Below are 24,188 nucleotides of genomic sequence, written 5' to 3'. Positions count from 1 at the left end.
TGTGGGAAAATCAGAAAAGTCTATTAATTTGATAACTTATATAATTTTTAATTTTTATAACTAATAGGATATTCAGTGAATGCACCGAGCAAAACGTTCACCACCTTTTGTACGTTCACCACCTGTAACCAGATCAAGACATCTAGTCAATATTGTCGCCGTTGATTTTTCTTTAGAATCGTCATCCAGTCAACCAAGTACTCCAATTCAAATTTCCGATAATCCATTTTTTGAACCTGACCTCACAATTGAGAATTCGGAGGATATGCAGGGACAATTCAGAGATCCTGAACCACTAATCTTTCCTCCGGAACCACAAATCATTCAAACAGAGATTATTGAGGAACCTACCATTAAATCAGAATCCTCTAGTGATTCAGATTCAACAAATTCAATCATGGAGAATCTGGAACCTCTAAGTATGGAAGACCGAATGAGAGCTAAATGTACTGGCCAAGGTCAAGCAATTACTCAACCTGACATAAATGCGCCAGATTATGAAATCAAAGGACAAATCCTACACATGGTAACTAATCAATGCCAATTTAGTGGTGCGCCGAAGGAAGATCCAAATGAACATCTTCGTACTTTTAATAGGATCTGCACTCTATTTAAAATTCGAGAAGTTGAGGATGAACAGATATATCTCTTGTTATTTCCCTGGACTTTAAAGGGAGAAGCCAAAGAGTGGTTAGAATCGTTACCTGAAGGAGCGATTGATACATGGGACGTTTTAGTTGAAAAATTTCTTAAACAATTCTTTCCGGCATCTAAAGCCGTGAGACTTCAAGGAGAAATTGTTACGTTCACGCAAAAGACAAATGAAACTCTATATGAGGCGTGGACAAGATTTGAAAAGTTATTAAGAGGATGTCCGCAACATGGCTTAGACACTTGTCAAATAGTACAAATATTCTACCAAGGATGCGACATCACTACAAGAAAAGACATAGATATAGCATCTGGTGGTTCCATTATGAAGAAAACCACAACTGACGCTTACAAAATTATTGATAACACTGCTTCCCACTCACATGAGTGGTACCAAGAAAAAGATATCGTTAGATCATCTAAAGCAGCTAGAGCCGATTCTAGCCATGACTTTAATTCCATTTCCGCAAAGATAGATGCCGTCGAAAGACGAATGGAAAAGATGACTAAAGATATTCACTCAATAAGAATTAGTTGTGAGGAGTGTGGAGGACCACATTTGACAAAAGATTGTCTCAGTATTGAACTAACAATGGAACAAAGAGAGAATGTTTCATACATAAACCAAAGGCCTGGAAATAATTATCAGAATAATTATCAACCTCCAAGACCAATCTACAATCAAAACCTGAACTATAACCAAAATGATCTATACAACAACCAACAAGGTCCTAGCAATCAACAATTATCTAACAATACTTACAATCAGCAAAGACCTATTTTTCAAAACAAACCACCACAAACCGATGATAAAAAGCCAAATTTAGAAGATATGATGTCGAAACTAGTTGAATCTCAAACGCAGTTTTTCACATCTCAGAAACAAACCAATGAACAAAATGCTCAAGCATTTAGAAATCAACAAGCTTCTATTCAAAATTTGGAACAAGAAGTAAGTAACCTAGCAAGGTTGATAGGTGAAAGAAAACCGGGAAGTCTACCTAGTGATACAAATGCTAACCCCCGGAATGAAACAGCTAAAGCCATTACCACAAGAAGTGGTATTACACTTAAACCACCTGAAATGCCTATAATTTCTGATGAAGCTATTCCTACTCTACAAGAACCACAATCTGAGCAAGATAAGGAAACAGAACCGGTAGTTGAAAAGGTTAATGAAGATAACATAGTTAAAGCTAAACTTTATGTTAAACCATACCAACCACCACTTCCTTACCCAAGTAAAATGAGAAAAGAGAGACTTGAAGCAGAGCAATCCAAATTCTTGGATATGTTTAAATAAATAAATGTAAATCTTCCTTTCATTGATGTGATTTCAGGATTGCCTAGATATGCTAAATTCTTGAAAGATCTAATCACAAATAGAAAGAAAATGGAAGAACTCTCGGCTGTTACTATGAATGCTAATTGTTCTGCAGTGCTATTGAATAAGATACCAGAAAAATTATCAGATCCAGGAAGTTTCACAATTCTATGTTTTCTGGGTAGTCTTAGTTCAATAGAAGCATTGGCAGACTTAGGTGCTAGTATAAATTTAATGCCGTATTCACTATACGCTAAACTAGACCTTGGAGAATTGAAACCAACACGAATAAGCATACAACTGGCAGATAGATCAGTAAAATATCCTAGAGGGATAATGGAAAATATGCTAGTTAAAGTTGGTACTTTAGTATTTCCAGTAGATTTTGTTATTCTGGATATGGAAGAAGATTCTCGAGTTCCTCTCATATTAGGAAGACCATTCTTAAACACGGCTAAAGAAATAATAGACGTGTTCGGTAAGAAACTGACCCTAAGTATAGAGGACGAGAGTGTTACCTTTCTGTTGATAGAGCAATGCAACAACCGCAATCTGCAGATGATACATGTTATTATATTCAAACTATAGATTCACATGCAGAATTGTTAGAAGAATTTCTAGAATTACAAGGAACAGGAGAATGTTTTTAGGAGAAGGAACTAAACCAATTGATGAAACTGAAATGTTAGCTACGTTTATGGCTAATGGATATGAACCAACAACAGAAGAAATTCAAATGCTAAAAGAAGAATACAAATATCGATATAAATCATCGATAGAAGAACCACCGACAATAGAATTAAAGCCACTTCCAAACCATTTGGAATATGCTTATTTACATGGTGAATCTGAATTACCTGTAATAATATCGTCTTCTCTTACTAAAAATAAAAAAATCTCAACTCATTTCTGTGCTAAGAACTCATAAACCAGCTATTGCATGGAAAATTCATGATATTAAAGGAATAAGTCCTTCGTATTGCACACATAAAATCCTTATGGAAGAAGGTCATAAAACGTATGTGCAACGCCAATGAAGACTAAATCCGAATATGCAAGATGTTGTTAAGAAAGAAATTATTAAACTGCTTGATGCAGGTTTAATTTATCTAATCTCTGATAGTCCATCGGTAAGCCCAGTTCAATGTGTGCCTAAGAAGGGTGGCATGACTGTCATCATAAATGAGAAAAATGAGCTTATTCCTACTAGGACTGTAACAGGATGGCGTGTTTGTATTGATTATAGAAAATTAAATGACGCCACCAAAAAAGATCACTTTCCCTTACCTTTCATTGATCAAATGTTGGAAAGATTAGCCGGAAATAGTTACTATTGTTTTCTTGATGGTTTTTCCGGAGACTTTCAAATTCCATTAGCACCCGAAGATCAAGAGAAAACCACATTCACGTGCCCTTATGGTACTTTTGCTTACAAACGCATGCCATTTGGACTTTGCAACGCCCCTGCAACCTTTCAAAGGTGCATGATGGCGATTTTTCACGACATGATAGAAGAATGCATGGAAGTTTTCAGGGATTACTTCTCAGTCTTCGGTGATACATTTGAAACATGTCTACTTAATCTTGAACGAATGCTTATTAGATGCGAACAATCAAATCTAGTACTTAATTAGGAGAAATACCATTTCATGGTTAAAGAAGGCATCGTTCTTGGTCATAAGATTTCAAAGGAAGGAATTGAAGTGGATAGAGCTAAAGTAGATGTAATTGCTAAACTTCCACATCCCACCAATGTTAGAGGAGTTAGGAGTTTTCTAGGGCATGCCAGTTTTTACCGACGTTTCATAAAAGATTTTTCTAAAATTGCCACTCCTATGAATAAACTCCTAGAAAAGGATGCTCCATTCATCTTTTCAGATGAATGCATCAAATCTTTTAATATTCTTAACGAAAAACGCACTAATGCGCCGATCATGATAACTCCAAATTGGAATCTACCGTTTGAACTCATGTACGATGCGAGTGATTTTGCAATGGGAGCCGTTTTAGGACAAAGGATTGAAAAAATGATTTCAACCTATATATTATGCTAGTAAGACGTTACAAGGAGCACAAACAAATTACACAACTACTGAAAAAAGAACTCCTTGCTATTGTCTTTGCTTTTAACAAATTTCGTTCATATCTCGTTCTAGCTAAAACGGTGGTCTATACCGACTATTCTGCTCTTAGATACCTATTTTCGAAACAAGATGCTAAACCAAGATTAATCCGTTGGATTTTACTCTTACAAGAGTTCGATATTGAAATCCAAGAAAAAAAAGGGAGCAGAAAATCTCTCCGCTGATCATCTTTCTCGTCTTGAAAATCCTGAATTAGAAGTTCTGAATGAATCGGCCATACAAGATAACTTTCCTGATGAATATCTATTGAAGATAGATTATAATGAAATTACATGGTTTGCAGACTATGCAAACTACTTAGTATGTGGATTCCTTGAAAAAGGGTTATCATACCAAAAACGAAAGAAATTCTTTAGTGATTTAAAACACTATTTCTGGGAAGATCCACATTTGTTTAAAAGTTGTCCCGATGAAATAATACGCCGATGTGTATTCGGGGATGAAGCTAGTCAAATCTTAAACCATTGTCACACAGTACCAACAGGAGGGCATTATGGGCTTCAACTCACAGCAATAAAAGTTTACGATGCTGGATTCTATTGGCCTACAATTTTCAAAGATGCACACCTTCTTTGCAAATCCTATGATGCTTGTCAAAGGGCCGAAAAATAAGTCAACGTGATGAAATGCCACAAAATGTCATTCAAGTATGTGAAGTATCTGACATTTGGGGTATTGACTTTATGGGTCCATTTCCAAAATCTCATAATAATCTCTACATTCTCGTTGACATTGATTATGTATCTAAATGGGCGGAAGCACAAGCTCTCCTAACTAACGATGCACGAGTTGTAGTCAACTTTTTAAAACGTCTTTTTGCAAGGTTTGGAACACCGAAAGCTTTAATAAGTGATCGGGGTACTCATTTTTGTAATAATCAACTTGAGAAAGTTCTCAAAAGATATGGAGTAACTCATAAAATCTCAACCGGTTATCATCCACAAACAAGTGGACAAGTTGAAAATACCAACCGAGCTTTAAACCGTATTCTAAAGAAAACCGTAGGATCAAATTCGAAGGAATGGTCCATGAAATTGGAGGATGCACTCTGGGCGTTTAGAACAGCCTACAAAACTCCAATTGGAACCACACCTTTTAAACTCATTTATGGAAAAGCATGTCATCTTAAAGTAGAAATTGAACACAAAGTATTTTGGGCTTTGAAGACATGTAATCTTGATTTACATGAAACCGGACGTCTACGATTAAGTCAACTAAATGAATTAGAAGAATTAAGACTTGAGGCATATGAAAATTCCTTAATCTATAAGGAAAGAACGAAGAAACGGCATGATAAAAGAATCAGAAGTTCAAAAGAATTTAAAGAAGGAGACAGAGTTCTTCTTTTCAATTCAAGATTCAAGCTATTTCCTGGAAAATTGAAATCAAGATGGTCTGAACCATTCATAGTCAAAAGAGTTTTCCCATATGGAACAATAGAGTTAATAAATTCAAATGGGATTGAATTTAAAGTTAATGGTCACAGAGTTAAACATTACATACATGGTCCGATTGAAGTTGACAATGAAGTCAATCATAATTTCACCACCCAAGAAAACCTTCAAAATGAAAACATAAATATGTTATCAACAACATATGAAAAATCAAAATTGGAAAATAGGGAGGATTCAAATTGGAGTGATGAAGAAGAATTCTTATACAAACCTCCCATTCCAAGAAACGAAGAAAAATGTGAACAAGAAGTTCAAATAGAAGTGTAAGAACCAAGAAAAGAACACCCGAAAAAGGTTTACAAACCAACTCGACTTACTAAAGCAGGAGACCCGGGCGAATTTATCATTTCTTGCTTGCTTAATGATGGTGCTATATATAATGGACTTGCAGATTTAGGAGTAAGCGCAAATATTATGCCTCTTTCCTTATACAAAAGATTAGGTATGGGTAAATTAAAACCAACCAAAATAGGTGTTCAATCATTTGACCTAACCATTAAACACCCGGTTGGAATAGCAAGTAATTTACTTGTTAACATGGGAAGTTTTACCTTTGTTGCAAACTTCATAGTGATTAATATGGAGGAAAACCTTAATATTCCTCTAATTTTAGGTCGCCCATTTTTAGCAACCACCGAGACGTTCATTGATGTAAGAGAAGGTAGAATGACACTAAGGGATGGTGATAAATCGATCACCTTTGTGATCCGAAAGTTTAGATCTCCACCAACCAAAACTGTTAGACAAATAAAAATGCATAAGTGTGGGGAAGATGAAGAAACACTTAATGATGATCCGATCACAAAGAACCCCGTTGATGATACGAAATTAGATGAACCCGTTTTTAACAGTTCAACGAAGAAACTTTATAAACGGATTCACGATGCTAAGATTAAGGGAAACTTTAAGTTATGTAACCGATTAGTATCTAATTTATCGCCAAAAGAAAAGGCAATGTTAGTTGAATTTGTGAAAGTTACGGAGGAAATCAATAAATGGATTGAAGCAAAAGTCAGAGATATACAAGTTGTTGATGATCCAATTGAAAATAACGTTAATCACAATTTCAACACCACATCTAACTAAGTGTGTGGAGGTTCGAATCTTTTTAGGGTAATATGTATTTCTGTTAGAGTAGATATTCTGTTTTCGTGTAGTTCTCGAGAATGGAATTCGAATGGTCTTTCCCTAGCAGACCCTAAAGAACTAGTCTTCTCCCCCCATTCTGAATTTTTTATTTTTTTTTAGGTTTTACGAGATGAAGAATTCCTGTGAACTAAACCATGGTCTAATGCTACACGCTTTGATCACTAAACGTAATAATGACACACTCCCGAGTGATCTGGTATCAGTAATAAGAGCCAAATTGGACGGAGTAAGAAAAGAAATCAGAAATGATCATAATAAGTTACATTTTGGTAAAGGAAAATCAAAATCCGCAGCGAAAAGAAGAGCACGACACCTTGAAAGATGTCACAAATGCGGAAAATGGTCACACAAAGGAAAATGCTCGATGAATTAGACATATTCCAATATCGAGTTCTTTACTTTATGCAGAGAAGGACCGTTCATATGTTTCGAAGAAAAATCGTTGAATGCTCGAGGTTACGCCTATGTAGCTATGGAAAACCAATTAGTCCGACTATCTTATGAGTGAGCTAAAGCAGGTCACTGAGAATTCTTTCTCACAGGTAAGAATGTACAGTTTTTATTTTTATTTTATTGCTTTTAACCTTTTGATAATAAACGCTAAATTGATCGCTATAAAGTATTAAATTGATACTCAATAAAATTAGGTTTTGCGACCGAAATTATTGATATCATACAAAAATTTATTACATCACTGCGAAATTTACTGTTTATTCTTAAGGTATAAATATCTTTAATCAATCAACCCAAAATATTTCAAAAATTCGTTAGGAGTAAAACTAGGTAATATAGCCGAAATTACTTTACCGAAAAGAGGGGCGTATATTTTTGATAATATTTGATTGATTAAAGTGGGATAAAAGACCAAAAAGATTTTTAATTTTATTTTTACTTGTTTTTAAAATTAATATTAAATTACCATTATAAACTTTTTAAAATCATATATTTAAGTTTGTAAATATTTTAAAAATTAATATTTTTAATATAAGTTTGTATGTATAAAATCAAAAATATAATATTAGTTTGGTGTGAATTTTTAAAATTTTAAATATGAATTTCTAATTTTATGCATTTTAAATTAAAGTTTGGCGTGAATTTAAAAACAAAAATTTTTCTTTATTTCGCTAAGTTAAAAATATGATTGTTAAAAATTCGTCGTGAGTTGAAAACTAGGTCGTTGAACCGAAATTGCTTTACCCAAGGGAGGGACAAGAATTTTTATTATCATTATTTTTAATCTTATTGAATTAAAGTATGCCAAAAACATATAAAAAAAAAAACTCAAAAATCTTTGCTTTTAAAACTGCGCTTAAAAAAATGACAAATTTTAAAATTTTGTCGAGGAACGGACTAGGACAACGATCCGAAACGCTCTCATCCTAAAAACAAAATTTTAATTTTTAATATATATGTTTTAGTAGTAAAGGTTTAAAAAAAAAAAAATACAGACCCCCATGCGATCGCATGGGGTTTGGCCTGTATCCTCATGCGATCGCATGAGGCAGAATATCTGGGCAGATCAAATAGACAGACGAGTCTGTCTTCACCACAACACACACACACATATACACGACAATAACCCAAAAATCACCTCTAAAATTCGCAATTTTTCACCATAATTCGTCAAATTTCTCGCTCTAATCATGAAATTGTTCAGAAGCTTTTCAAAGAAGGTAAAAATTTCATCCCTAAATCTCTTTAAATTTGATTTTTAGTGTTCTTGAGCTATAATTTACCTAATTTGATTTTGTTAATTTCTAGTGTAATTAGAGTTAAATTGTTAGTATATTATGCATGTATAACCTAGATTGATGCTATTTAACATGATTTGAAGCTAAAAACTTCAAAAATATTAGGAATCTAGGGTTTGTGTTCTTGAGCAATTTGGGGCTTTTTGATATAAACAGGTTATTGCCGATTTTTGTTATGAATTATTGCTAAATTAAGTAGTATAACATGTTTAGGTAGCTAAATGATCCAAACTTTGATCCTAAACATGATTTTTGAGAATTAAAGTGGACTTTTTAGGTATAAAATTCATGAACTTGATTAAATTGATGTAAATGCCATTTAAAACTTATTTAATTGCTAATAATGGTTGTTTTAACATGATATTTGAATTGAATGCTTATGAACTTTGTAAACATTTTCATATATGCTTATTTGAAAAAGTGTAGAATTGTAAAAATTGTGAAAATACGTATAAGTTTAATTTTGATTTAACATGTTATTGTAATTGTGTTAATTTGTTATTTTGCTAACACTAATGCATATTTGGATACACAAATTTTGTGTTTAATGTGTTTTGCAGAGATTTACAGATACTGATGGTGCAACATCATCATCCAGGCAACCTGCTCCAGAACCTGAACCAGAAATGCAATATAAACCTGAACCGGAGTAACAACAGGAACCACAACAACAGCCTGATGAACACGTACCTTATTATGATCTGCTACAATTTGTTGATGCCTTCATAATATTTCCGATGCATCCGCCAGTAGAATACCCAACGATTCCTGAACACACGTTGCATCCTAATCTGAGATTCGATAGAAGCTGGAGAGATTACCCAACATATCAAAGTAACAAATTCAAACTGATACTGAAAAATATAGAAGTGCCAAGGGTAATCGATTGGGAGCCTTTGAAAAGGGTCCAACTTGCTAACTCAGTTAGACAGCATTTGATCCAAAGGTATGGCAGCTATTCTTTTCACGATTGGGAACGTCTATTCACCATTCGTAGACCTATATATAAGGAATGGTGTATTGAGCTTATGAGTACTATAGCGTTAAATGCAGATGTAGATAGATTAGATGATAAAAGTTTTCTTAGATTTATACCTGGCCGTAGGATGTACAGGATGTCCATGCTGGACATGGCCAGGACTTTGCAGATATATACTCCTGGTGAATTACTACTACCCGATTGTATGAATTTGATTTATCGTGGTGAAAGGGTAGATAGGAATTTTGACGCGAACGCCGTTTGGAGGCGTATGTCAAACTATAATGTTTTTACACTGGGAGGAAAACACTCCTACTTACATATTAACAAAGTCGAGCTTCGTATAATTCATAGATTTCTGGCTAACTCGATTACACAGAGAGGTCACAACAAGAATAAAATGACCTTACATGATTTATTTTACCTAAAGTGTATTCGAGACCCAAGAAGCTTTGTTAATATCCCTTACTGTGTTGGCTTTTATTTGTCTAAGATGGTGGAAGGAATACAGGAAGGGGGGATAATAGGAGGAGGTATTTTTGTTACTCTCATTGGAGAGTATTTAGGTGTAGATAGGGACCAAGGTGGTCCACTTTTGGAATGTAGGGAACAGGTTGAGCCTTTAGGATTGAAGGTCTATCAGGGTGCTAAGGTATTAAAGAGCAGACGCAACCAGGCAGTACCCTATGAAGGTCGTCATCCACAGGTAGAGAGAGGATCAGATGAGGAAATGGAGGAAGCGGATGACATTAGGGATGTTATTAGGAAGGCTATGACTGACGTCTACCAGCGTGTAGATGAGGTAGAAATGACAAACGGGGAGAGATTTAGTCGGATAGAGCAGTGGCAAGCCCGGAATGATTACGAGCATTCCAGGCAACGACAGCATGATAGATGGGACTATCATCAGCGTCAGATTATGAGCCGGCTGTCTCAGGATCACTACGTTCCGACCCCACCCGCTTACTATCCTCCACACCAGCCCGAGATGAGACCACCATTTACTCTCTACGACCCTAACCAGGCATACTAGTACACCTATCACCAACCATGGAACCCGGACGACGACATGAACTGGAACCCCTATCCAGATTGATATAGTTCCTATTGGTGATTTTTATGATTTTTATCTTTTTATTATTTCTGTTTATTTATGTTTAAACACATTATATTTTGATACTTTTATGTAAGTTTAATATTTTTATTATGTTGTACTAATATTTCATATTTGAAAGTGGGATTTTAAGTCCCATTTCAAATTACCATGCATGTTTATATTTGTATTGTATGTATGTATATTGTCAATTGTACACAACAGGGTAAAACAACGCATTTTCAAAGACTGGCATTAAGTTCAGCAAAAGCTAGTACTTTTGACGACAAAACGAAAAACAAATGTGATGTAACAACAAGACGGAATGAACAAATGATGTGCACCATTTATCATTCAGCAAGCAAACGCGAATATGTTTGGAAACTTTGGTAAAATTTAATCATTTTTCTACGCTAATCACCCTCAATAATTTAAATTGTTACTGATTTCTTGCAAATGAGGGCATTGCAAGATCTTAAGTGTGGGAAGGGGTTAAATTCTTTCGGATTTTTAAAATTTTAAATTTAAACACTTAGTTACCATTAAAAATACTAGTAAAGCAGTAGTTGTATTAGAATCCAGTGCTCTCTGATAATAAAGAACAGCCCTAGTCTTATATACTGACTACCCAATTCTAGTAAAATTTTTCAAAATTTTCAATTAAATGATTTCAAAATCATGTTTATACATATTTATGAACGATAAAACTAGGTGTTAACACCTAAATTATTGTTACCTCGGAAAGGACATAAATTGAGAAACAACCCAAAATGTTAGAATTCATTTAAAATGGAATAGAGGACAATAAAAAGGCAAAGAAAGGAAAATAAAAGCCAAGTGTGGGAAAAATTTACCAAGTTATTTTGAACATATATCACATATTTCTGTAACAAATAATTAAAGATACTTTTGCTTTAGACTTAACTAATCAGTTTTACCAAATTTACTGTAATATATTTGAAAGAAAGATGGATCTACACGATGAATCAATTCCATCATTAAAAGGAAGTAAAGTCTTCCGAAAAAGACACGCACTTCTTAATTTAGATCAGGAAGTTGTCGTCCAGACCAGCTGTAGGTTGACGAAAAATCTAGAAAAGTCATCACGAAAATCAGTAGGAAATCCACGGACCTCAGCATCAAACAGGGTCGCCAAGTGATCAGACTTATCCTAACCATGAGAGGATCTGTCTCGTAAAATGGAGAGGATGCCGTGCAAATTAGCTTGATAAGACTAATGAATCAGACCCCCAGAAAGGATAATCTCCTTAATGATTAAAAATCAGCTTTTAAGCCTGATATTACTCAATCCTTGAGATTGACTTTAAAGATTGAGAATTACAAACTCATGAGATTCAATGATATCTAAACTCGAGCTTGAACGAGAAAATATTTTGATCAAAATTACAAACCGATTTATTTTCTGAAAATCCATTTTCAATGCGTTCATTACCATTGAACGTAAAATCCTAGAAATTTACCTGGAATTCATTAGGTCACCTGAACCAAATCGGGTGTCAACTGTAAGAACGGTGGTTGCATAGCATGGTCGAAGACAGGACCTTGTGCCAGACCGAAAAATCATAAGGGTGAGCTTTACTATTGCTCCTACCAAGGATAGTAATTGCATCCGACACGTTATAGACCATAATTAAAAGCATGTCACGGGACATTGCCTTAACAGTTGCTTGTTCAACGCTTTCCTTTACAACCGGATGGTAGTTTACCGAAAGGTAATATAGGGAGCAAGTATACTGGACGTGTTGCTTTTCCTAATACAAGGTTAGCAAGTGGATGACACAAAACCATAAGTTTTGAGCTAAAATTTTCAAATCTGAAACCCACCAAACCGACAAAAACATTTTGCAACACCGGTGAAGGGTTATTCCGGAAAACTTATCTAGGGTAAAAACTAGATTTAATTTTCAAAAGATCAAATGTTTTCATAAAGATCCAATTTTATTTAAGGATCTAAATTTTCATAGTCATGTGGGACTGTAAACCACATCGTTACTACCATTGTTTATACCGCCGTATAGAAATCACTGATGTACAAAGTGTGAAGAATAAAGAAGTGATTCTAGTATTTTTATTTCAAGACTATATTGCTTGAGGACAAGCAACGCTCAAGTGTGGGAATATTTGATAATGCTAAAAATGAACATATATTTCATAGCATTATCCCTCAAGAAAGACAAGCTTTTAGTTGAAATTGTTCTATTTACAAGCAATATTCGTTTAAATAATAAAAGGTGAAGACAAAAGACAGATTCGACGAATTGAAGATGCAAACGACCAAAAAGCTCAAAAGTACAAAGTACAATCAAAGTGGTTCAAATTTTTGATAAGAAACGTCTCAAAATTACAAGAGTACAAGATGCAAAACGCAAAATACAAGATATTAAATTGTACGAAAGGACGTTCGAAAATCCAGAAACGGGACCAGAGTCAACTTTCAACGCGCGACGCAACGGAGTGAAAATTACAAGTCAACTATGCACATAAATATAATATAATATTTAAATAATTCTTAAAATTATTTATATATTATATATATTTACTAAAAACTGTCGGCAAGATGCAAACAACCAAATGTGGCTGGATCCAGCTGGCCATGCGATCGCATGGCCTGGAGGAGCAAAACTCATGTGATCGCATGAGCCCCTGTAGCAGCTGACACCCTATAAATTTCGCGTGTTTTAGTCGATTATAAAATATCTTTTCCATCTATCTCTCACTCAACGTATATATATATATATATATATATATATATATATATATATATATATATATATATATATATATATATATATATATATATATATATATATATATATATATATATATATATATTTATATTATATTTTAATTTTAATTTTAATTTTAAATTCTAATAATAAAGGTATGTTAGCGAATGTTGTAAGGGTGTAAGTCGAAATTCTGTCCGTGTAACGCTACGCTATTATTAATCATTGTAAGTTATGTTCAACGTTTTTAAATTAATGTCTGGTAGCTAAGTTATTATTATGCTTATTTAATGCTGAAGTAATTATGATGTTGGGCTAAATATTAAAATTGGGTAATTGGGCTTTGTACCATAATTGGGGTTTGGACAAAAGAACGACACTTGTGGAAATTAGACTATGGGCTATTAATGGCTTTATATTAACTAAATGATACCTCATTGATTTAATATATAGACTTATAATTTGACGTATTTATATATAACCACGTACGCTTGACTGGGCACGGTGGGCAGGATATCTATAAATACCAATAATTGTTCATTTAACCGGACACGGGGATGGATTAATAATCAATAGACTTGTTGAAACAGGGGTGGATTACATTCAAGGGTAATTGGAGTAATTGTTAACAAAGTAGTAAAACATTGGATTACACGCAGTCGATAACCTAGTGTATTCATTAAACAAAGTATTAAGACCTTGTTGCAATTAGAATCCCCAATTAGTTGGAATATTTAACTTCGAGAATAAGAATAATTTGACAAAGACTCTCGCACTTTATGATTATGACTGATGGACTATTATGGACAAATCCGTATGGACATATCGAATAATCCAAGACAAAGGACAATTAACCCATGGTACTAAACTAAAAACAACACGTCGAACATCATGATTACGGAAGTTTAAATAAGCATAATTTATATATTTCATATTTAATTGCACTTTTAATTATCGCACTTTTATTTACTGTCATTGTATTTAATTGCACTTTTAATTATCATACTTTCTAATTATCGCACTTTATTTATTGTCATTTTATTTATCGCAATTCCATTATCATTATTTACTTTATGCTTTAAATTAAGTTGTATTTATTTTTAATATTTTACATTAGGTTTTAACTGCGACATAAGTTTTAAAATCGACAAACCGGTCATTAAACGGTAAAAACCCCCTTTTATTATAATAATACTACTTATATATATATATATATATATTTTTTATATAGCGTTAAACTTGGCTAAGTCTTCCTGTGGAACGAACCGGACTTACTAAAAACTACACTACTGTACGATTAGGTACACTGCCTATAAGTGTTGTAGCAAGGTTTACGTATATCCACTCTATAAATAAATAAATAACTTGTGTAAAATTGTATCGTATTTAATAGTTTTTCGTAGTAAAAATATAACTATTTTATACACCACCTCGCACACATCATATATACACTCCAACGATCAGCTCTTAGCAGCTCATGTGAGTCACCTAACAAATGTGGGAACCATCATTTGGCAACTAGCATGAAATATCTCATAAAATTACAAAAATATTAGTAATCATTCATGACTTATTTACATGTAAACAAAATTACACATCCATTATATCTAATCCATATACCAACCACCAAAAACACCTACAAACACTTTCATTCTTCAATTTTCTTCATCTAATTGATCTCTCTCAAGTTCTATCTTCAAGTTCTAAGTGTTCTTCATAAATTTTATAAGTTCTAGTTTCATAAAATCAAGAATACTTCCAAGTTTGCTAGCTTACTTCCAATCTTGTAAAGTGATCATCCAACCTCAAGAAATCTTTCTTATTTACAGTAAGATATGTTTCTAATACAAGGTAACACTCATATTCAAACTTTGATTCAATTTCTACAACTATAATAATCTTATTTCGAGTGGAAATCTTACTTGAACTTGTTTTAATGTCATGATTCTGCTTCAAGAACTTTCAAGTCATCCAAGGATCCTTTGAAGCTAGATCTATTTTTTTCTCATTTCCAGTAGGTTTACCTACTAAAATTAAGGTAGTAATGATGTTCATAACATCATTCTATTCATACATATAAAACTATCTTATTCGAAGATTTAAACTTGTAATCACTAGAACATAGTTTAGTTAATTCTAAACTTGTTCACAAATAAAGTTAATCCTTCTAAATTGACTTTTAAAATCAACTAAACACATGTTCTATATCTATATGATATGCTAACTTAATGATTTAAAACTTGGAAACACGAAAAACACCGTAAAACCGGACATACGCCGTCTTAGTAACAACGCGGGCTGTTTTGGGTTTGATAATTAAAAACTATGATAAACTTTGATTTAAAAGTTTTTCTTCTGGGAAAATGATTTTTATTATGAACATGAAACTATATCTAAAAATCATGGTTATCCTCAAAGTGGAAGTATGTTTTCCAAAATGGTCATCTAGGCGTCGTTCTTTCGACTAAAATGACTACCTTTACAAATACGACTTGTAACCTGTATTCTCGACTATAAACTTATACTTTTTCTATTAAGATTCATAAACTTAAGTTCAATATGAAACCATAGCAACTTGAAACACTCAAAACGGATTTAAAACGAAGAAGTTATGGGTAAAACAAGATTGGATAATTTTTCTTGTTGTAGCTACGTGAAAATTGGTAACAAATCTATATTAATCATATCCTAGCTAACTTATATTGTATTACATGTATTCTAATATATTATGTAATCTTGGGATACCATAGACACGTATGCAAGTGCTTTGACATATCATATGGACCCATGTATATATATTATTTGGAACAACCATAGACACTCTATATGCAGTAATGTTGGAGTTAGCTATACATGGTTGTGGTTGATTCCAAAAATATATATACTTTGAGTTGTGATCTAGCCTGAGACGTGTATACACTGGGTCGTAGATTGATCCAAGATAATATATATCGATTTATTTCTGCACATCTAACTATGGACAACTAGTTGTAGGTTACTAACGAGGACAGCTGACTTAATAAACTTAAAACATTAAAACGTATTAAAAATGTTGTAAATATATTTTGAACATACTTTGATATATATATATATATATGTACATATTTGTTATAAGTTCGTGAATCGACCAATGGCCAAGTCTTACTTCCCGACGAAGTAAAAATCTGTGAAAGTGAGTTATAGTCCCACTTTTAAAATCTAATATTTTAGGATGAGAATACATGCAGTTTTATAAATGTTTTACGAAATAGACACAAGTAAATGAAACTACATTATATGGGTGAATGATCGAAGCCGAATATGCCCCTTTTGCTTGGTAACCTAAGAAGTAGTAAACCGATCTACTAATTGACGCGAATCCTAAAAATAGATCTATTGGGCCTAATGAACCCCATCCAAAGTACCGGATGCTTTAGTACTTCGATGTTGTTTTTATCATGTCCGAAGGATTTCTCGGAATAATAGGGGATATTCTTATATGCATCTTGTTAATGTCGGTTACCATGTGTTCACCATATGAATGATTTTTATATCTATGTATGGGATGTATATTGAAATATGAAATCTTGTGGTCTATTATTATGATTTGATAATATGTAGGTTAAACCTATAACTCACCAACAATTTTGTTGACGTTTTAAGCATGTTTATTCTCAGGTGATTATTAAGAGCTTCCGCTGTTGCATACTAAATTAAAGACAAGATTTGGAGTCCATGCTTGTATAATATTGTTTAAAAACTGCATTCGAAGATTATGTTGATGTGTAATATTATTGTAAATCATTATGTAATGGTCGTGTGAAAAACGCTATAATTTAGATTATCATTATTTGATAATCATTGTAATAATTTAAAGGTTATGGTTTGTTCTAAAATCGAATGCAGTCTTTGAAAAATGTCTCATATAGAGGTAAACACCTCGCAATGAAATCAATTAATATGGAACGTTTATAATCAATATGAACGAGACATTTCAGTTGGTACCCGAGCGTTGGTCTTAGAGAACCAGAAAATTGCATTAATGTGTCTTACCGAGTTTGTTAGGATGCATTAGTGAGTTTAGACTTCGACCGTGTTTTTTCTTCAAAAACGATTGCTTAACTTTTTTTTGTTGGAAACTATATATTATTAACATGTAAATATTATATGATATATTAATCTCTTAATGTGTTTGATATTGTGTGATAGATGTCTACCTCTAGTATGTAGTGACCCGAACTTTTCCATGTTTATATATATATTAAATGAAATTGTTATTTACATGATTAAGTGTTTCCAACATGTTAAGCAATCAAACTTGTTAAGACATGATTAATTGAAATAGGTTTCATATAGACAATTGACCACCCAAGTTGACCGGTGATTCACGAACGTTAAAACTTGTAAAAACTATACGATGACATATATATGGTTATATATATAGTTAACATAATTTTATTATAAGTATGTATCTCATTAGGTATGTTAACAATGAGTTATATACATAAAAATGAGACTATTAATTTAAGAAACTCGAAAACGATATATATAACGATTATCGTTATAACAACGTCTTACTAGGTACATATGAATCATATTAAGATATTGATACACTTGGTTAATTATGTTAAATGATAAGTAAATATATTATTAAGTGTATTAACAATGAAATACATATATAAAAATAAGACTACTAACTTAATGATTTCGAAACGAGACATATATGTAACGATTATCGTTGTAACGGCATTTAACTGTATATATATCATACTAAGATATATTATATATCATAATATCATGATAATATAATAATTTAACATCTCATTTGTAATAATAAACAATGGGTTAACAACATTCAACAAGATCGTTAACCTAAAGGTTTCAAAACAACATTTACATGTAACGACTAACGATGACTTAACGACTCAGTTAAAATGTATATACATGTAGTGTTTTAATATGTATTCATACATTTTTGAAAGACTTCAAGACACTTATCAAAATACTTCTACTTAACAAAAATGCTTACAATTACATCCTCGTTCAGTTTCATCAACAATTATACTCGTATGCACCCGTATTTGTATTCGTACAATACACAGCTTTTAGATGTATGTACTATTGGTATATACACTCCAATGATCAGCTCTTAGTAGCCCATGCGAGTCACCTAACACATGTGGGAACCATCATTTGGCAACTATCATGAAATATCTCATAAAATTACAAAAATATGAGTAATCATTCATGACTTATTTACATGAAAACAAAATTACATATCCTTTATATCTAATCCATACACCAACGACCAAAAACACCTACAAACACTTTCATTCTTCAATTTTCTTCATCTAATTGATCTCTCTCAAGTTTCATCTTCAAGTTCTAAGTGTTCTTCATAAATTCCAAAAGTTCTAGTTACATAAAATCAAGAATACTTTCAAGTTTGCTAGCTCACTTCCAAGTTTTCTAAATCCATTCCAAGTAATCATCCAAGATCAAGAAACCTTTGTTACTTACAGTAGATTATCTTTCTAATACAAGGTAATAATCATATTCAAACTTTAATTCAATTTCTATAACTATCACAATCTTATTTCGAGTGGAAATCTTACTTGAAATTGTTTTCGTGTCATGATTCTGCTTCAAGAACTTTCAAGCCATCCAAGGATCCTTTGAAGCTAGATCTATTTTTCTCATTTCTAGTAGGTTTATCCAAGGAACTTGAGGTAGTAATTATGTTCATAACATCATTCGATTCATACATATAAAGCTATCTTATTCAAAGGTTTAAACTTGTAATCACTAGAACATAGTTTAGTTAATTCTAAACTTGTTCAAAAATAAAAGTTAATCCTTCTAACTTGACTTTTAAAATCTACTAAACACATGTTATATATCTATATGATATTCTAACTTAATGATTTAAAACCTGGAAACACGAAAAACACCGTAAAACCGAATTTACGCCGTCGTAGTAACACCACGGGCTGTTTTGGGTTAGTTAATTAAAAACTATGATAAACTTTGATTTAAAAGTTGTTATTCTTGGAAAATGATTTTTATTATGAACATGAAACTATATCCAAAAATTATGGTTAAACTCAAAGTGGAAGTATGTTTTCTAAAATGGTCATCTAGACGTCGTTCTTTCGACTGAAATGACTACCTTTACAAAAACGAATTGTAACTTATTTTTCTGACTATAAACCTATAATTTTTCTGTTTAGATTTATAAAATAGAGTTCAATATGTAACCATAGCAATTTGATTCACTCAAAACCCATTTAAAATGAAGAAGTTATGGGTAAAACAAGATTGGATAATTTTTCTCATTTTAGCTACGTGAAAATTGGTAACAAATCTATTCCAACCATAACTTAATCAACTTGTATTGTATATTATGTAATCTTGAGATACCATAGACACGTATACAATGTTTCGACCTATCATGTCGACACATCTATATATATTTCGGAACAACCATAGACACTCTATATGTGAATGTTGGAGTTAGCTATACAGGGTTGAGGTTGATTCCAAAATATATATAGTTTGAGTTATGATCAATACTGAGATACGTATACACTGGGTCGTGGATTGAATCAAGATAATATTTATCGATTTATTTCTGTACATCTAACTGTGAACAACTAGTTGTAGGTTACTAACGAGGACAGCTGACTTAATAAACTTAAAACATCAAAATATATTAAAAGTGTTGTAAATATATTTTGAACATACTTTGATATATATGTATATATTGTTATAGGTTCGTGAATCAACCAGTGGCCAAGTCTTACTTCCCGACGAAGTAAAAATCTGTGAAAGTGAGTTATAGTCCCACTTTTAAAATCTAATATTTTTGGGATGAGAATACATGTAGGTTTTATAAATGATTTATAAAATAGACACAAGTACGTGAAACTACATTCTATGGTTGAATTATCGAAATCGAATATGCCCCTTTTTATTAAGTCTGGTAATCTAAGAATTAGGGAACAGACACCCTAATTGATGCGAATCCTAAAGATAGATCTATTGGGCCTAACAAAGCCCATCCAAAGTACCGGATGCTTTAGTACTTCGAAATTTATATCATATCCGAAGGGTGTCCAGGAATGATGGGGATATTCTTATATATGCATCTTGTTAATGTCGGTTACCAGGTGTTCACCATATGAATGATTTTTATCTCTATGTATGGGATGTGTATTGAAATATGAAATCTTGTGGTATATTGTTACGATTTGATATATATAGGTTAAACCTATAACTCACCAACATTTTTGTTGACGTTTAAAGCATGTTTATTCTCAGGTGAATACTAAGAGCTTCCGCTGTTGCATACTAAAATAAGGACAGGATTTGGAGTCCATGTTTGTATGATATTGTGTAAAAACTGCATTCAAGAAACTGATTTCGATGTAACATATTTGTATTGTAAACCATTATGTAATGGTCGTGTGTAAACAGGATATTTTAGATTATCATTATTTGATAATCTACGTAAAGCTTTTTAAACCTTTATTTATGAAATAAAGGTTATGGTTTGTTTTAAAAATGAATGCAGTCTTTGAAAAACGTCTCATATAGAGGTCAAAACCTCGCAACGAAATCAATTAATATGGAACGTTTTTAATCAATAAGAACGGGACATTTCAGTTGGTATCAGAGCGTTGGTCTTAGAGAACCAGAATTTTGCATTAGTGTGTCTTATCGAGTTTGTTAGGATGCATTAGTGAGTCTGGACTTCGACCGTGTTTACTTGAAAAATGATTACTTAACAAATTTTGTTGGAAACTATATATTTTTAACATGTGAATATTATGTGATATATTAATCTCTTAACGCGTTTGATATTATGTGATAGATGTCTACCTCTAGAACAAGTCCCATTGACTCACCTAATAATAATGAAGAGTCAAATGTAAATTGGAATGATTCGTGGACTGATTCACAAGTTCCCGAAGAGGAACCGGAAGAAGAGTCGGAACCGGAAGAAGAATCAGAACCGGAAGAGGAGGAACCGGAGGAGGAAATAGAATCGGTGGGGGAAATAATAAAACGGTTAAGTAAAATAAAATCCTCAACCAACCGACCAAGGTTAATTATGGTCAACGGTGTTTCCGCCAAGAAAGCAAAATATTGGGAGGATTACCAATTCTTCGATGAATCGGATCCCGACGAGGATTCCGATGATGTTATAGAAATTACCACAACTGAATTTAAAAAGGCAAAAGAGAACAATAAGGGAAAGGGCATAAAAATAGAGAAATCTGATTCCAACCCCGATGAACTTTATATGTATCGTCAACCCTCGAAGCCCTTAAGTTGTAACAATGACCCGGGAACCTCTAAACCACCAGGTTTTTCTAAACCAATGTGGAAAACGACGGCTCATATTAGGGGAACATCATATATCCCTAGAAACTTGGAAAAACGAACCAAAACCGAAGAAGAAGAAACGAGCGAGTCGGAATAAGATAGTTGTATTTGTGTGGTGTAATATATGTAATATAGTGTGCTTATGCTTTATGATATATGTAAAAATTGCTTGTATTAATAAGTATTTTTTTAAGAATCTAACTCTTGTCTTTTTTACAGTATAAAAACACAAAATGGATAGACAACCCAATATTTTAGAAGACTTACCCGGAGACATGATTGATGAAATCTTGTCTAGAGTCGGTCAGAATTTCTCGGCACAACTATTTATGGCAAAATCAGTTTGTAAGACATTCGAAGAATGTTCCAAGAATGCCTTGGTTTATAAAAGGCTTTCGTTTGAAAGATGGGGGATATCACATTGGGAAACCCATAAGTTATGATGTGTTTACTTTGACGCATATATTGCGGGGAACCCAAATGCTATTTTACGCAACGGGTTAAGAAATTATTTTGACATAATGTATCCGAATATAGGACTTCATGATTTAGAAAAAGCGGCTAACATGCAACATAAAGAAGCATGTTATGCTTACGGGTTAATAATGTTCGCTTCTCACCAAAGCGAGAAAAAGAACATCGGGCTACAACTATTAAACAAAACGTTCCCACAAGTGACGGAGTCGGTAATTGGGGTAAGAAATGAGTTTTTAGGTTATTACGAGACTGTTGGTCATTAAGTAACCTTCGCCCTTTTGACGACGTTACAACACGTTGTCATACTATCGGTCACAACGGTTACGTTCCACAAGACCAAGGATGGGAAGTGGTATTAGTAAAACCAGAATGCATGACTTGTTTCTGGACGTATGAATTACATGTCTTTGTTGCCTTTGCTGAACGCCTTATTTATTAACTAGAATTATCTTCGCAACTACTTTGTATCAAAGTTTTATGTGCTATATTTCATGCTATATGTAAAATAGCGGTATTGTAAGTTTGCAAGTTATTGTATAAAGGTTTGAATATGATATATTTTTTTTTGTGATTAGTTTTTCATATAGAATTGTAGTAGTTGAAATGGTATGTTAGCTACTAAGTATGAACTTAACGGGTAGGTACTACCTGAATTAAAGAGTATAAAACGCTAATATGAAGAAAGAGCTTTTATAAATAAGTTCATATTACGCTACGAAATACTATTGACTACTCTTGATATTCTATATGATTAACTCGTTTCATTTGACTATTTTGAAGGAAATGGCACGGACTACTTGACACACCTTGAATATGAGTGAAGAGGAATTTCGTGCCTTTCTTACTTCAAACATAGCCGCAGTACAGGCCGCGCTACATACCAACAATAACCTTGGATCTAGCAGTACAGGAAATCGTGTAGGATGCACCTACAAAGAATTCACTGCCTGCAAACCTTTGGAATTTGATGGAACCGAAGGACCGATCGGATTGAAACGGTAGACCGAGAAGGTCGAATCGGTGTTTGCCATAAGTAAGTGTATTGAAGAGGACTGCGTTAACATGGTGGAATACCTATCTAGAGTAAGTGGGATAAGATGATGCTTACGCACTACCGTGGTCAGCATTCAAGCACTTGATGAACGAGAAGTACCGTCCCAGAACTGAGGTCAATAAGCTCAAGACATAACTTTTAGGGTTACGAACCCAAGGATTTGATATTACCACGCACGAAAGACGATTCACAGAATTGTGCCTATTGTGTCCGGGAGCGTTCGAAGATGAGGAAGAGAAGATCGACGCGTTTGTGAAAGGATTACCGGAAAGAATCCAAGAAGATATAAGTTCACACGAGCCCGTCTCCATACAACAGGCATGTAGAATGGCTCACAAACTAGTGAACCAGATTGAGGAAAGAATTAAAGAACAGAGGACTGAAGAGGCCAATGTGAAGCAAGTCAAAAGAAAGTGGGAGGAAAACGGTGATAAGAATCACCAATACAACAACAACAGCAATTACAACAATAATCGCAACAACTATCCCAACAATCGCAACATAAATCGCAACTACAACAAACGGCCCAACAACAACAACAACAACAACAACAACAACAATAGCAACTACAACAATTATCCCAACAACAATAACAACCGCAACAACAACAACAACAATCAGAAGCAGCTATGCCAAAGGTGTGAAAAGTATCACTCGGGGTTCTGCACCAAATTTTGCAACAAGTGTAAAAGAAATGGTCATAGCGCGGGGAAGTGTGAGGTCTACGGACCAGGGGTTAACAGAACAAAAGGAACAAATGGTGTCGGAACGAGTAATGGCAGAGCAAGTAGTGTCGGAGCAAGTTATGCCAATGTAGTTTGTTATAAATGTGGAAAACCGGGCTACATTATTAGAAATTGCCCGATCCAGGAGAACACGAATGGACAAGGCCGCGGAAGAGTTTTCAATATTAATGCGGCAGAGGCACAGGAAGACCCGGAGCTTGTTACAGGTACGTTTCTTATTGACAATAAATCTGCTTACGTTTTATTTGATTC

The 24,188-nt window shown here is 33.4% G+C and overlaps 1 non-coding gene across 1 annotated transcript; it reads right to left on the bottom strand.

Moving 5' to 3' along the window:
- Positions 1–781: 781 nt before the first annotated feature.
- LOC139865406 (small nucleolar RNA R71) lies at positions 782–888 on the bottom strand. The gene has a single exon (XR_011764928.1). It is a non-coding gene; the product is annotated as a small nucleolar RNA R71 (small nucleolar RNA).
- Between the last annotated feature and the right edge of the window lie 23,300 nt (positions 889–24,188).

This window comes from Rutidosis leptorrhynchoides, chromosome 8 (genome assembly GCF_046630445.1).
Source record: "Rutidosis leptorrhynchoides isolate AG116_Rl617_1_P2 chromosome 8, CSIRO_AGI_Rlap_v1, whole genome shotgun sequence".
Taxonomy (NCBI): Eukaryota; Viridiplantae; Streptophyta; class Magnoliopsida; order Asterales; family Asteraceae; genus Rutidosis; species Rutidosis leptorrhynchoides.
The sequence above is the reverse complement of the archived record's forward strand: the minus strand, read 5'-3'. Positions and strand labels throughout refer to the sequence as shown.